Raw genomic sequence first — 6680 nt, forward strand, 5'->3', positions numbered from 1 at the left:
GTTTGATTTACAACCTTGTATAGTAAAACACTTTATTTACATGACCGGTATTATTTTTCTTCCATTATTGTATGTATTATGCATTTAGATATGTTTAAGAGTTTCATCTACTATATAATTACATTCTTCTCACTTTCTGGATAATTTCTATTGTCAAATAAAACATCGTTAAATAAAATATATATGTTTTTATTTTTCAGGTTAATTTTGAATTATCAAAACCATTAGAAATACAACGTTCTGTGAGTGCAGCATATCACCCACAGACAAATGGGTTAGATGAGCGTACGAATGCTAACATTAAAAGGTAATGCTATTTAAGAGTCTTTATTTCTAAAATATTTTATCCTGGACCTTTATTTTTAAAAAATTTCTTTTTAATGTTAAGAATATTGACCGGATTTTGGTGTTTCTGACAAATAATCTCTTTAAAAACAAATTAGGATTGTGCTGTGAAATAAAGCATGCTAAATAATAGTTATTAAGCCAACCTTACCATTGCTTGGTCGGTAATCACTAGAAAATTCAGCATTAGAATTGCAAAGTTCCTTTCTGCATGTCCTTTCATAGAGTTTCTCATCACGGGAAATGGCTGTTAGACCGATGCTATGGTAGTCCATAGCATGGCCCCTTTACCCCCTGTCTGCCTACAATGTTGCCTAGTTCACCAACATCCATGGACCATGTTTGGCACTAGGTCCAGGAATGTATTTAATTTCTATGTTTTCGATTGCGCCGTGTGGTTCAGCCAGAAGCACAAGAGATAACGGTCTTCGCAATTTCAGTGAAAGTCGTACGCATCACAATGAGGGCAGCGGTACTGCGGATCAGTGTCACTTTGTCACACTTCCTATATTGTGCTGTTTGTACAATAGTCCCACCAGCATCTTAATGATGACCACTGTGCTGAATACCATTTTTGAAAAGTCTTTTTCAATATTAAAGAATACATTACATAATTGTAACTTTTTTATTTCACTAATAATATATCACACTTGATTATACATTGTCTGTTACATTCATTCTATGCGCTATTTTTTTAATAATTTTGCAGCATATTGGCGAAATATGTCAACGAACATCAAAACGATTGGGATTTGTTTTTGGACAATGCATTGTTTTCGTTAAGATCAAAGCCGCATTCAACAACAAAAGTTTCCCCTTTTCTGTTAATGTATGGCCGTGAAGCCAGATTTCCAAGTGAGGTTGCAGATGACCTGGTATGAAATAATTTTTTTCGTTTCAATTTGAGAAATGGTTAAAATGTTCTATTATTTTCAGAGTGCTTACACATATCTAATTCTTCTGATTCATATATGTTGTGTATTGATACAGATATTTACTTGCAGGATATTATTGAAATATTGATAACTATTAACAATTAATTATATCTTTCCCTTTTTCATGTATTTTCACATTGATTGTCAAAAATATTTTTAAAATTTTTAGTTTAAATTTTTTTTTTAGAAATAGAATGCTTAATTCTATTGATTATTGTGTTTTTTTTTTTAAATATTTTTTTTTCATGTATTGAAGAATTATTAAAAAACAATTAAACAACAGGAATATGATTAGCATTACATATGGAGTTTGATGTTCCCTTTAATAGATTGACTTTATACTACCGACTGAATCTGAATATGCGGACATTGTCTACCAAAAGGAAAAAAAAAGAGAAGAGCTGCAGAAGCAGACCAAAAAGAACATTGAGCTGGCACAGGAAAAACAAAAAGAAAAATTTAAAAAGAGAGTAACCAAAAAATTTAAGCCTTGCACCTTTACAGAGGGACAGTTAGTGCTCCTGAAAAATTCCAGGCTAGGTACGAGAAAAGGAGGTGTTTTACAACATAAATTTAACGGACCGTACACCATTTCAGAAATAAAAGGGAAGCGCGTTACATTGATTAATGCTAGCAACATCGCTCTACGTAGAACATACAATCTGGACATGTTGAGGCCGTATACATCAAGCGGCATCAGCGAAACAAAGAAAGGTATGTTTTGATTTTTCCATTTGGAGTAATTTGGATCTGAATTTTTAAATTATATAACATCACCCTTGATAGAGTGCACCCGCTTGGTTGTTAAGGTACTTATTTAACACAAAGAAAGCAAAACGTTTTTTCTAATAAAATAAACTTTTTGAAAAATTGTATGTTTAAAAAATGATTTTGCTATAATCTTCGTTTTACGAATGGATTGTGGTGGTTTTGGTTAATATTGTTTGTTTTTCGAAACTGAGTTGTTACTAACTTGAACTTCACCTCCTTATTTAACATACTTCTTTGCAATGCGTTCATTTAGGGAAATTTTTAACAATAATTTATAGCCCTTTGATCAAGTTAAAAAAAAATATTTTCCAGCAAGCATGACCAGTGAAGAAGATCACGAAATTCATTCAATCGAAACACTTTCAGAGGAGATGGATGTTTCAGTAGTATTAAAAGCAACTGGAATGATTGGTGGTGAGGTTTCTTTTTATATATTTAAAAAGCAATTTGAAGTTGTAAAAATCTTTATAACACCTTCATAAGCTTGTTGTACTGGTTATTGCACATGCTTGTGGCTTTTAATATATGTACTGTTATTCGAATTTTTCAAAGTCAGTTGAGAATTTAATAAATAAACAAAAAATGCAGCATGCTTGATAAAATTCACTTTTAAAACAGATTTATGTTATTACATATAAGAAAGTCACATATATTTCTCTTTATTTTTCAAATAAGAGCATGTAACATGAAAAAACTATATTGAGCCTCGAAAGCTTCTCCCTTGTTGTTTCTGTTTCCTCATTATTTCAAGCACAAACCTGATCATCATCATCACAAATCTAGCTAAACAGCATTTTAACTCATATCTTATTCTCAATCGAACGGATCAGCACTCCACCATTATTTGGAGACTTAATGATATATTTATATGATGAGTCCTTCCCCGCTGCTGCAATGTCTGTTTGGTCCACCAAGATGACAGTCCATCAAAACAATCTGTCTGTACGTCAATCCTCCATCACCACCTCCACCAACAAGACAAGGTCAAGACCGCTAAGGGGGACCGGCCAGCCCTATATTTAAATAAGTTAAAAAACAATTACCGCAGAAAAAATTGAGATCAAGACGTGTAAACACACCGTGTGTTAAAACTCAACTTTTTACACCTCTCAAATCATGCATTATTGCATCGTGAAGAAGCACGCTATGTTTCAAACTACATAGGGTAAGTTATGCGCAATTTATCAATGAAATGTATATGATGCTTAGCATTGCTGATACTGTTAGCTCTCTGTTTCCCACCAATTGATTTCCCTAAACTTCCTCCTCCTGACGATATACCAAACAATAAAATCAATCAATCCGTGGTTGGCTGAATCGCGACTACTCACCTGTAAGGCTTCTGAAGCCGGTGGGTATGCAGGGGACGGTGTAGGTTCTAGTCTAACATGGACATGTTTTTAAGTAATCTTGCGAAAATGTGGAATGAGTTTGCCTGTGTGCTATGGAGCATAATATTGTGCCATGCTCTTGCTGTGATGAAGGAGATTCGGCGTCCTCCTGATCTGTTTTTTTTCTGGTGCGGTGAACCACGGCATAGGAAAGCTGTTCTGCTGTTAGTGTTCTTTGTGGGGAGTGAACGTTTATAGTGGTTTTTAGGTATGCTGGGTTGGTGTTGTTTATAGCTTTATGTGCTTGGATCAGCATATGGAAGGTGATTATAGCCTCGATATAGAGCCAGTGTAGTGTGTGCAGGTGTTTGGATATGTGGCTGTGTTGCAGTATGTTGATAACCGGTTTCACAGCGGCTTTGTGGATGTTTCGTAGCTTGCGTGTGAGGATTTTGTTTATTCTGGAATAGAGTGCTTTGCTGTAGTCTATTCTGCTTATGACGAGTGTGTGTGTTGCGTTTTTTCTGTGTTTGTCAGACATCAAATTGAAGGTCTTCAGTAAGATGCGAAGCATGTGAAAGAAGGAGCATGTGACTATGTTGATCTGTCAGTCTGGTTTGATCTTGGTATTTCGAAGGAATCCATGTTTAAATGCACGTACAGAGTGGGTAGATGGGCTAGTGAGTGTTTGGGTAGCCACCATGTGTCCTTACATGCCTTGGGGTGTGGCCCTATCATGAATACTTATGTTTTGTTGGTGTTGATTTGTAGCCATCTTATTTTCATCCATTTTGCCAATTTTTTGTCCCTTTTTTTTACATTTGTTTTGCTTTTCTGTGGCTCTGTTGGCTTTGATGTATAGGGAGAGGATGAGGTGGGTGTTGTCTGCATACGAGTCAATGCTGATTCCGTATCCTAAGAGGATGGTGGCGAGTATAGACATGTATAAGTTCAAGAGGGTTGTACTGACTTACGGACCTGTTGGTGATTCTTCAGGTGGTAGGTGTTGGGCCCAAGAGAAAGGGTGGTAGACTTACTTTTAGTTTTCTGCTGGCTAGATCTATTAATCTATTATATGACTTGTCCATTATCCTTGCGTCGTGTAGTGTGTGTATTATGGTGCAGCGTGATAAGTGTGATGGTAGAGGTGGCCAGTATCTCTAAGTGCCGGTGTTCTATCAGGTCTGTCGTCTCTTCCGGTAGTGTGCTTAGGTGGATGTTGGAATTGTGGGCTATGGCGATTAATACTCCGTGGGGGTGTGGCTGTCCATCCTGGAGATCTTGTATCCTTTGTGAATGGCGATGGCTATATTCAGGGCCGTGGTGGTGTGGGTTTAGTTTTTGGTGAAGAATTTTACCACCATGGTTTTGCTGTTCAGGAGGTCACATACTTAGTTGGCATGTATATACAGTGAAAAGACGTTGAGTGGCTAGTATTGCAAGATCTTCCTTGGTGTGTTGTGCTTGATAAGCATTCCTGTTGGAGCTGAAGGAGTACCGGCAGCACTGACAGCTGAAGGGTCTCTGTGTGTCTGCTGGCGATGCTGGACTGCAGTAGTTGTTTTCTCCTTGGTCGAGTGCGTGGAGTGACACTAGGATGTAGCGTGGGTGGTGTTGAGGTCCAGTGTTCCTATTATGACCGGTCTCTGTAAGCCCTGTCGGCTGCTCTCAGTCAGTCTTTCCCATCTAATGTACACCAACCCTCAACACTCTGCTCAATTACTTTTACCTGGGCCACTGTATCAGTAAGTATTGGTTAACTTCTGAATTGAATGTCTGAAGAGCCTGCAAGGCAACTCCAAAATTCTAGTGCACACAAATTTGCAGCCTCATCTGGCTTTGTAAAGGTAAGTTCAATGTAGTCAAGAGAACGGTAATGAATTGTACATCGCCAAGCCCAGGCTATGTCATCCCGTACCAATGACAGACAGCCCCTGACATGGCAAATCAAATGTAAGGTCTTATTTTTAAAGGAGTCTTAGTTTTCGTGGTCAGCACGTGATTTAATCTTTTAAACACTGACCATATAGACTGTTCGCGTCTGTACAGGTGGGTAATACAAAAGTTTTTTCAAATACGAATACTCATTAGATTGCTGACAAGGATCTACTGGTGTTTTCAAAGGTCTAGCTTTTTTTCTAATACCTTGTAGAGGCAGACGTGCGGCCTTGTCAGTGAGCAAAGAGATTTGTGAGGGAGCTGTCTGTTGACAATCATGTGTCGTAATGTCCTGAGTAGCAAGTGGTTTGAGAGAGGAGAGAGAGCCATGATGTGCAATAGATTGTTCTTTTTGTGCATTCATTTGTGCCCTAGGTGGGATAGGTGTGTCACTAGCAGCCAGCAGGTGTTACATGCCACTTGGGTCTATTAGTTTAACTACTGACACTAAATCAACAATAATCACCCCCATTGCACCTATTTCTAGCCTCAGCGCATTAACAATCTGCAGAAGAGCTTCAAGTCATGGGTCACCAGTCCCTACTGGCTTATACAAAGCTGTGATGGTGTTAGGGCTTAGGATTTTGAATTTTTGCACTATCTACTCCAGCAGATCAGAGGCCTTTGGCAACGACGTAAACCGGTTATAGCTGAAAATAGCAGTAGCCTCTAAATCGATTACAGGATCTCTCATCAGTTGATTATTCTTGAACTGTGTGGAGGCAATTCCCACCTGTGCTAACACGGTATGTTTGGTCTCGCTACTAGTTTAAGTACGGCTTAGAAAAGCTTTCTGAAACAAAGGCGGTATTGTCGTACAACGGGGTTGCTCATGGTCACTTCATAATGGGTTTCTCTCGACGATAGCTGCCACAGGTAACTCTGAATGAGAATCCATTCACATTCTGTTATTAGGGTCTCTATCCTGTTGATCACACAATTATTAGCGCTGTGCTTGGAAGTTTTCCCTGCCTTTTTAACCTTACCTATCTCACTCGATGCTCCATTCTCCACCCCAAACCTTCCATTGTGTTACCTTTTTCCATGGTTACTCTAGCAATAAGCTAATTAAATGCTGTAAGGTGGAGTCAGAGCATGGGAAATATTATTTTTTAGAAGTAAACCAGTGTCACAGCAAAGTCTGTCCCAAGTATCACTACGGAAATGTATTTAAACAATAGTGTCACTATGAAAAATAGTATGCAGCACAAATCGGCACATTACCTTAATTTTAATCACATGCGTCCTTTCTATGGCACAGTAGCCATGTAATTGAGCTGGCGCTGCTATTCCTCTTCCTGGCTTTGACGGGTGCAGGACGGGCACACCCTTGGCCCGGACTTTGCCCGGGCGCTTCATT

The 6680-nt window shown here is 38.4% G+C and overlaps 1 long non-coding RNA gene across 1 annotated transcript; it reads left to right on the forward strand.

Moving 5' to 3' along the window:
• The first annotated feature begins 249 nt into the window (after positions 1-249).
• Positions 250-1856, forward strand: LOC146863853 (uncharacterized). Its single transcript, XR_014976575.1, has 3 exons — positions 250-307; positions 1055-1220; positions 1610-1856. It is a non-coding gene; the product is annotated as an uncharacterized LOC146863853 (long non-coding RNA).
• The last annotated feature ends 4824 nt before the right edge of the window (positions 1857-6680 follow it).

This window comes from Triturus cristatus, chromosome 2_1 (assembly GCF_964204655.1).
Source record: "Triturus cristatus chromosome 2_1, aTriCri1.1, whole genome shotgun sequence".
Taxonomy (NCBI): Eukaryota; Metazoa; Chordata; class Amphibia; order Caudata; family Salamandridae; genus Triturus; species Triturus cristatus.